This window comes from Lactuca saligna, chromosome 3 (assembly GCF_052625555.1).
Source record: "Lactuca saligna cultivar CGN05327 chromosome 3, ASM5262555v1, whole genome shotgun sequence".
Lineage (NCBI taxonomy): Eukaryota > Viridiplantae > Streptophyta > Magnoliopsida > Asterales > Asteraceae > Lactuca > Lactuca saligna.
This window is the reverse complement of record NC_136419.1, coordinates 29,516,376-29,526,519: the sequence shown is the minus strand read 5'-3', so window position 1 is coordinate 29,526,519 and position 10,144 is coordinate 29,516,376. Positions and strand designations below refer to the sequence as shown.

Below are 10,144 nucleotides of genomic sequence, written 5' to 3'. Positions count from 1 at the left end.
CTTGAGAGTTGCATCGACATCTCTCACAGCCATTCTCACAAGAATGTGTGGACCATCTTTAACGGATCACCAAATAGCTTCACCTTTTTCTTTTCCAAGTACAAACATTTCCATCTGACTTTCCAGTGATCATACTCTTGAACAACTAGTAATGGGGTACGGGAAGGGAAACCCATGCTATTTGTTATTTGCATTGAATACATTTTTTTGAGAATTAGGAGCAGCCATTAAATCTAAGATATTAGAGTAGAAGTAGTATATAGAGGAACTTTTATCTTGAACAAAAAAATGATCGAAATACCAAGGTAATTTCGAATCAACTATAATTTGTTCTTATGGATTCAAAGGACAACCACTAAAGCTTTGATACCAATTATGAGTACTAGAATCAATACGCAAGGACAAGATTTGAAAACTCAAACCTTGAGTTAATCTTAAAGATCGATGTCTGCTCTTAATTGATGTTCGAGTCAAGTATGGCAATACCAGTCGAGACTTGAAGTAAAGATTCAACAAAGTACACAACTATTAAATTAAGAGACTTTATGAGTATAATCAAAGTAAAGACAATGAATGAACAAGAAGAATGTTGTAAAGAAGTTTGACTTGAGAGAAAAGGGAAAGAGAGTTATGTGGAATATTTGCTATCTTTGGAGAGACAATATGTGTATTTCTTGTCATTTAGAACACTCCTTATATAGCAAAAGCAAGTACATCATACAAACTAGGATTCTTTCTAAGGACTGGATAATAAACAACTTCTGACAACTGATTATCCAACATATATAAAAAGCTTTGTCCTATAAAACGTTACATCATACAAGAGACAAGAAATATGAAATGATGAAACAGACACTTGGTCTCGGATTATCACAGCCTCTCGGATTCACTTTCACTTCGGACATCATCTTCACCTCGGACATACATTGATCTCGGATCTCTAGAACTTGTGATTGCTAGAGGTTCACTTTCAGGTTCCAACAATCTTTTCTCTCTCAGCGACTCAATCGTGACACTACATATTGGTGTCCCCCACCAACTATAATATAGAGGTAAGAACCTATTTCTTGAACCCTAATCTTTAATTTCGTGACAACAAAGCTGCCACCTTCATATTTATCTACAATATATGTCTACGATTTTAGGATTCAATATGAGTGTTCGAACAATTATACAAGATTTGAAGGAGAACTACCCTACCATCGAGACGACATGTAATTTTTTTAGAAATCCATGTGAAATATCTTAAATATCATGAAGATTCAATCTTCTGATTTAATTAATTAAACAATTTTGTAACCAACAGAAAGCAATATGATGATAAACATCAAATGCTGTTTTTGCATACTTAATCCATTTGTTAGAGGTAGTTTTTGGCCTATAAGATATGTATTGTCTATAGTTAATGAGAATATAGTATGTGAATATGAATATGCAACCGATGAAATATCTAAAAGAAATCAAAAGATGAAAAGCATGTCACATGTTGAACAATTGTAGTAGATGAAATTACTGGTAGTTAACAAACTTCAAGCATGTCAGTTTCATGTTGGCATAACATCAAAAGTAGTTACTTCTTCTTCCATCTAAACATGCATAGTTCTGCATTGGTCCCCAAACAGGGTGACAGTGATCCTTTTGAGATTGTTCAGTGTTAATTAAAATCATAAACACAACAAGATGAATTACTATATTCAGTATCTAACTATGGCATGCAAAGATCCCTTGTTTTCCCCAACCAATGCTTATGGATCATTTTGTAGATAATGAACATATGAATTAACAGATTTAGCATCTCTCTATGTGAAAAATTACCATGATCATGTTCAAACCATTCAGGCTCATAAGCAAACCAGTCTAATGTCGCCCTGCAGGTAGCTTAAGTTTTCCAGTTTTCCACTTCAGAAGTTAAACTAAAAAAAAAGAGAAAAATATTATATTAATAAGAAGGTCAAGTTCTGTAATATCGATAAATCCCATCTTCCAGCAATTGAATTCTCAATCTAACTTTTTTCAATCTTAATTTTTTAATCTCGGCCAAACTAAAGAAAATCTTAATTTTTCAATGTAATTTGAAGTTGTTTTGAACAACCTTGCAACAAATGTCCCCGATGTAAAAAAAAAACATTTATCCTCAAAATGCCACCACGTCTCTACTTCCATTGCCTCTCATCTATTTTACAATAAATTATCTATTTTTCAGTTATTGTGCAGACGGTTGCTAAGTAGAAAAAGCGAAAGAATACATGTTCAATAAGTTGTACAGTTCCATAAGGTTATATTCTCTATCTACATCAAGTTGTATTGAGACTAAGACTCATGTCAATAAGATAAATTTGTCTTTCATTTCCCCACCTAAAATTGGCGGATAGATGTCAGTGGGTTAAAAGTACAATTTTTGAAAAAGATACAAGAAATGCTCTTACTAAATAACATCACATCCTTCATCCATTATTGTGCTACTCTCTTAAAATAAAGCATTGCTTCATGAGAGACACAAGTTATATCTAATGACAATACTCTAAAGAGAAATTCAAATCCTTTCGAGTTTACCCTCGGGTTATACCATAATAGCTTTACTCTCTTTGGAATTTGATGTTTTAGGTATTATGATGATCAAAATAGGAGCCATAATTCCTTTTTCTTCCATTGTACTTCCAATGAGGATAATTCTTACAGATGCATTAGCAGAAGTGAGTCTACACAAGAGCTATGTATACCGATTTCATCTCAAGTTTTACTCAAACCCAAAAATAGTTTTTGTTTCATACTGATTAAGGAATACATGTATTTGGATTCGTTTAACACAACTTCAAGATTTATAGTTATTATCGTATGATTATGATGCACATATTATTTTTATCTGATTACATTAGTGATTCAAGGTCATGAAATTGGTAGAGATTTAGAATACCTTTTCAATTTCATCTAAAGTCAATTAATTGGTATATAATTTTATAACTTTGTTCGACCTTCTTGATTGCTCTAAAGTACTTGTACCGGTGAAATTTTGAATCTTAATGTATTATTTCTTGATGCTGTGAAGGTATTTGGGGCTTACAAACTTCAATTTTTTTTGGTGGCATCTAATGTAAATTGGATGACTTTGAAAGTACATATATACATCCATGACGTATATGCCTCAATGTTGTGCAATCTTACATATCTAATTAAGGGTTATAAGAAAAATCCTTTATGTAGCCCGCAGAGAAGATTATGTGACCATTTAAACTATTTGTTTCCATATAAATCACAATTGTATCATCCTTTTGCTAAAAATTTATTACATTTTGAGGGGTTTGTTCACTTCTAATTATCATGGAAGTTGCAAACGCAAGTTTAAACATATGGATTGTATCAAGTTTATGGTATAAATATGGAGTCAATTGTATCCATAAAACAAAACCATGATGAGTTTTGTTCGTTTTGTTCGTTTCAATGTGCTTACCATTTCAAAGTCGAAACATTCATGAAATGATTCATATTTAGTATTAAAAAGTTTTCGTTCATTATTTTTGCTTTAAACGTATTGGTATGGAAAGAGAAATTAATTTATATATTTCTTTTTTAGGCTTATTTTTTTTCGGGCCACGATTTCAATAAAAACCGATAAAGGTTATCATTATGGATTATACTTTTTTGACTAACAAAAGATCAAAAGCTTTTTGTGGTCAAAGCTTGAAGACTTGACTAGCTGATTTTTTAATTAAGTTTTCCCATATCATGCTCATTGAGTCATTTCATACACAATTTTCATAAATTAGTAAATAACATCACTAATTTTAGAGCAAAATCAGTGAATGGCATAATTGAATTTCTTTTTTTTACTTTTTTTTTTGAACCAACAAGTTTAATTTGATATTTTTTAGTTATCAAATATATAAAGTGAAGATGATGTTTATCGTTGAAAACTATGAGCATTGTGATAATTTCAAAAAAAATGCTCTTGAACGGAATCAATGAATCTTTCAAGGTTATCAAAACCAATGGTATGTGTTGTGACTATGAAACATAGCTGGACATAAATTATTATAGAATAGTTTCGGGCATGAATTTGCGTAAATAATAAAATTACGAGGATAATGAACAATATTTTTCTTTATCAACTGTGGTTTATGCTATTTTAAGTTTTTCAACCGTGTATTACATGAGTTTTTACAAATTTTTGATTAGTTATTACGATTTAGAATTATAAATAATATTTTTCTTTACTAGCTGTGGTTTTCACGGGTTTAAACCCAATATATATTGCAATTTTAGAGTTTAGAGTAGTTATTTACCAAATATATATATATATATATATATATATATATATATATATATATATATATATATATATATATATATATATATATATATATATATTTACCGTTTTAAAAATGCTATAACAAAAAATTAAAAAACGATAAAGATGAATCACAGCAGAAGAGAGAATGCGGGAAACCCTCCCCGTACTCTTATCCCACTCACCCACCCTCGATGTTGTGTTCCGAGGTGCAGGATCTGTTTTGTTTTTGCAACAGCAACGTACCGCATGGCCTAAGAAAGAGGAAATGATTACGTGACAACTATAGGAGAGTTCCTCGTATTGTCTATGTCTTAGTGCAATTGATAATTCTATCTTATATACATAATTGAGGATCTCCATCATTATACAAGATGTAATTGTTTGAATAAGTATAGTTGTCAGAAATACACCCATTATTTTCAAATTTCATACGAAACAAAGAAACAACTGAAGTATCATAACGACCTAACGAGTAACATTAGAATCAGACTCCATATGTAACTATAATATTAGTTCTCATGTGTTCCTTTTAGTTCTTTAGAGAATACGATGGAAAATATATTCATGTGAAAATGATGTAGTCCTGGGAACAAGAACTTGATCAAGAATAGAGCCTTCATGAACCTTGGTTGTGTAATTGATGTTGCTCCTTTACATACTCCATCAACAATGGCTATTGCACATGACTCTGCTCCCATTGTTGGGTGGATGGTTCCAAAACCCTACATGAAGTTTAAAAAAAACAATAAAAAAATAAAAAAATAAAAAGGACAGTGGATATTATCCGTTATTTAGCGGGAAATGAGCCAGTATCTACTCACTCTTCTTAGACGAACGCCAACACCACTGGCTGAATACTTGGGTGTTATCATGTTGGTTTCTATGAAGCCGAGTGTCAAAATTGTTATTGTTACTTTCGGAGACACTTCGAATCTAAGGGACTCATAGAAGCTGATTAAGGCTGCTTTACTTGCCTGAAATTTGAGACACATCAGGTACAATATGCATGGTTATATATATGGTCTAAATAACAAAGGAGAAACACAAAAAATGAGTCGACTGAAGTAGTTCGTTACATTGTAGAAGCCACCTTTCGGTGGGTGCAACACTCCGCTACATGAAGCGTTGACCACAATCTTTCCATTGGTTCTGATGAGATGAGGTATCGCAAAATGAGTGGGATAAACTGATCCCCAAAAGTTTATGTCCTGTTTGCATTGTAAAATGAATCATTGCAATGGTAGCTACGAGAGAAGAAGTTTACAACTACGGTTACATTTGTTATATGTGACAAGCGATAGAGAATAATTGAATTTAACTGGAGCAGGACAACCTTTATATATAAGATTATCTTTAATAATGATGATGTTGATAACATGCATGTCTTTTATGCACATCGATTATTGAGAACTATATCACCTTTTTAGGATAAAATTAAAATGTATCTTTTATTTTCATAAGTCCCTGGCCTAGTCCTATACTTTAAAGAATAATATACCATAACCGGTGCGAATTTGGTAACGCCAATATTAATCGAATAAAGGGACCCGATTCCAGCATTACAAACAAGATGATCTACTGCAAAGGATCAATTTTCATGTTAATTCTCACACACATACACACAAAAAGAAATTGTTATTGAAAAAAAATGATTTGGAGATTAGGGATTACCCACATCTACCAAAACGTCTAATGGTCTCATCGACGAACATCCTACACTCATCAACCTCCTACACATCTGCAAACATGAAGAGAACATCCGGAGAGCCGAATTCACGGGCTTTATCTGCCACTTGCTCGAGTCGACTTTCTGGTTCTTTTATCGCAACAATTGCTAAAAATGCACCTCTTTTCGCGTATTCATAAGCCATTAGCTGCCATTTATGATTAAAGCAAATCAAAAAACGATTGAAATAATCGTAAGGTTAAAGGTTGGTTTACATACCTCTCCAAGTCCGGATGAAGCACCAGTGATTAAAACCACTTTTCCCGACATGTTTTCGATAGGTTGGAAACATGATCGGAGGATGGTGACGAGTTCCCAAAAGAAAAGAAAGGGTGAAATGAGAAGCAAAAGTAACAAGAAAACGTAGTACACAAGTGCATTAGTGAGCTTGTTGTTAAAGTAGGATTCATACATAGCGATACACACACAAGGTCGACTGATTTCCTTTGGGTTTGTTAACAAATAATTGGAATAGTGCATTTACTACGCTCATTATAATTTATAAGTATGCGTCTCGGTTTATTTGGTTTACATTAGTCTACTATTGATTTGAAGATTATTAAGTTATAATTGACACTCAAGTCGTATAGAATTGAGGTAAATAGATTTTTGGGATGTGGATGTTTGTTCGTTTATGACAAATGGGCCCCCCATATCAAGAGCAGCAAAAAGATGTTTTGCTGGATGTGGGTGGCAGTGGGGACGGTGATGCGACTTAGAAAATGAAGTAAGTACAATTTTTCTAATAAAAAATGATCCACTACTTTTTCGTTTCTGATATGCATGTCTCAATGTTTTTAGTCATTATATAATTAGAAATTTTATTTTGAAATCATCATTTCAAGCAGTTACAAAATATATGATATAGTAACTATCAAATACAAGATGTGTACTATTTTTCGATATATATTTTTGAATATTGAAATATAATAAATAACATGATTTTCAAAGGAGATTTAAAATTTAAAAAGTTTATATTTATAGAAAATAGACGTTGACAACAATGCATTAATTCTATGATCTATTATATTACATCAAGTTTTGTACAAATTGACAAACTTTTAAGAATAGAACACTATATAGAATAACCACAAATAGAGTAATATAGATTTAACAAATCTACCACTTTAAAAAAAAAAAAAAAAAAAAAAAAAAAAAAACTTTTTCAAATCTACCTCTCTTAATAAATAAATAACTTCAAATTATCATTTGTTCATTACATAACCATCTTTTATCATCTTTATTTCTTTGTATTTCTACTTAAAATTTTACTGCATATTAAAAAAATATATAAATTAATTTTTTTCATTATATTTGACAACAATATCAATCATTAAATTATTTTACATTTCAAATCTCTTAATATTAAACAGTATCTTTATTCATTTAGATATTTAAAAACAACTATTTTATTATATAATATATAATTGTATTTGTCATGTTTAATATATCAGAATTGTTTTCTATACGTTATACTTTTATGTTTTTCTCATTAATCATGAATTACATAGCATTATTTAAATGAGAAAAATGCAAATTTAGCAAAATAAAATAATTACTTTATGGAAAATAACAATTTTTTTTTTTTTTTTTGCAAATTTATCCACTAAAATCGTAGGTGGAATAAAGCCATCTGCGATTTCAAGAAGCCACCTGTGAATGTACAAGTGGCTAAAGCATAAGCGTGCTGTAACCACTTGTACATTCGCATGTGAGTTTTTTTTCCTATATAAATAGCTTGTTTTTCAGACTAAAATCGCAAATGGACTTAGTCCATCTACGATTTCCTCTTGTTTTTCATCTGCGATTTTGAGTTTTTTTTTTTTAATTTTATTTAATTAATTATTTTTTTTACTACGAAATTGATGGGGTCGACTACGAAATAAACCTATTATATATAATATTTTGCAAATAATTATCAGTTTAGTTGTTATTTCTTTGTAAAATTTCTTTAAAACCTCTCTAAAAACATGATCAAATATTTGGGTTGTCTTATTACTGGTGGGAGATAGGAAGTTATTGAAACAAATCTCGAATACGTATGTCCACAGAGATGTATTTCTAAATTCACTTTGATATTTTCTGAGTATATTAGTTTAAGTGAATTTGTATCTTTGGTAAGAAGCAAGACCGGTTTGTTAGACAAATATAAAATTAATCTTTGTTTTTATCATCCTAAATTAAATCATTATATAGCCATTGTTGAAGACATAGATATTAGAATGTTGATAAATGTAATCAAATGTAGTGGATGAAGGGATGTGAAAGTGTTTGTGGTGGCTGATGAAGGTGATGCGGTTACGGAGGGTGGCCAGAGTGGAAATGAGTCGGTTTCTAATTTATGGAGCGATAAAGGAAGCAACAATTCAAAAGGGACTTTAAATACTTCTAGTGTCCCTTAATTTCATAGTGTTGTTGAAAATGTTAATGTTAGGTATTCACCTATTCACTATGTGGATCTTGAGAATTACAAGTACGTTGGTGATGATGATGTTGGTGCATATCTTAATAACGTGGGTGGATGTTGTGTTGATGTTCCCGAACAAGAAGTTAAAGTTATGAATAGACGTGTAGTAGATAAAAGTAAAAAGAAAAAAATTATGATTCAAAAAGATGAAACTATGCATGTTTATAGGGATTGTTGATGTTGCTGATGTAGCTTTAGATATAACCGACTTAGAAAGCAATTCTGATGGAGATGAGTTGGGTGATGAAGTTAAAGCTAAGTTTCCCGATAACCTCTTTTACGGTATGCCCGCTGTACTGGTATGTCCAGTTGATATTAATGAAGATATCCCAACACAGATGGTAGACATCAGTCTTCAAAAGATTGAATGTCCCAATATATTTAAGAACAAAGAGCTTCTAAAATGGGCTATTGGGAAAAAAAGTCTCCGAGAAGGTTTTCAGACGAGGACAAGTAGATCCATCAAATCAATGTATGAGGTTGTGTGTGTTGCAAAAAATTGTTCTTGGTTACTAGGAGCAAAAGGAATTAAAAATAATGGCGGACTTTTCCAAGTGAATAAATATGTTGATGTACACATATGTTCTTCAACACTTTTGCAACCTAATCATCGACAAGCAAACAAATATGTTTTGGATTAATATCTTGCTAATGTTTTGGCTGAAGATTATAGGAGAGTATATTGGTGACAAGATATTATTAATGATATGAATGCTCAATTGAAAATCAATATTCCATACCATCAGGCTTGGCGAGCGAAGCAATATGCACTATTGTTGTTAAGGGGTACGAAAGGGGATTCTTTTACCAAACTTTCGGCTTATTTCCACAATTTGGTCAAACATAATCCAGGTAGCGTGTCACATATTCAAACAGATGGTGATGATCAGTTTAAGTTCTTGTACGTCGCACTTAGTTGCACTGTTAATATTATTATATTTTATTATTATTATTGTTTTTATTTTGATGTATTTGAATACATATACAATGTATTGTAGGTACGCACTTTTGTCAATTTTTGTAAACCGATCCTTGTAGTAGATGGAGCCCACCTAAAGGGAGAGTTCAAAGGTACCATGTTACTTGCAATTACCTAGGACGGATAAAACCAAATATTACTGGTTGCATATGGTATATGCAAAAATGAGTATACTGATTCTTGGACATGGTTTTTTCAAAAATTACGTGATTGCATAGGCAATACAGAGGAGCATACAATTATATCTGATGGGTCTCCATCTATAGCAACATTGAGCATTCTAACACTTCCTAAGTGTACATGCAACCCTAATAACCTTGGATCTATGTTTGTCTAATTATCATGCAAAGTTGAATTCCAAGGTTATATTCCTATCTAGCATACATGGGGAACATTTTTAAATTGAATGAAAGATAGAATAACTTACCTTGTTGTTGATTATGATCCATGAAACCTTATCAGCCTAGCACCCCAAGTGTGATGCCTCAAATGCTTCGCACAACACCAAATGCAAACGAGTAAACATTGAGAGAATCTTACACTTGAAAATCAGTCTAGCCCTCACTTGTACTTGTGTAGATGATTTTGGTGGATAGTATGTTCCTTATATAGTGTTGACACATCTAGGGTTACACCATGTAAATCCTAATGTGTCATGACTATTCATTTCCATGACCCATGGGT

The 10,144-nt window shown here is 31.7% G+C and overlaps 1 pseudogene; it reads right to left on the bottom strand.

Annotated features, from left to right (window-relative positions):
• Positions 1-4,797: 4,797 nt before the first annotated feature.
• On the bottom strand, positions 4,798-6,428 carry LOC145035314 (11-beta-hydroxysteroid dehydrogenase-like 4A; annotated as a pseudogene).
• Positions 6,429-10,144: the final 3,716 nt, after the last annotated feature.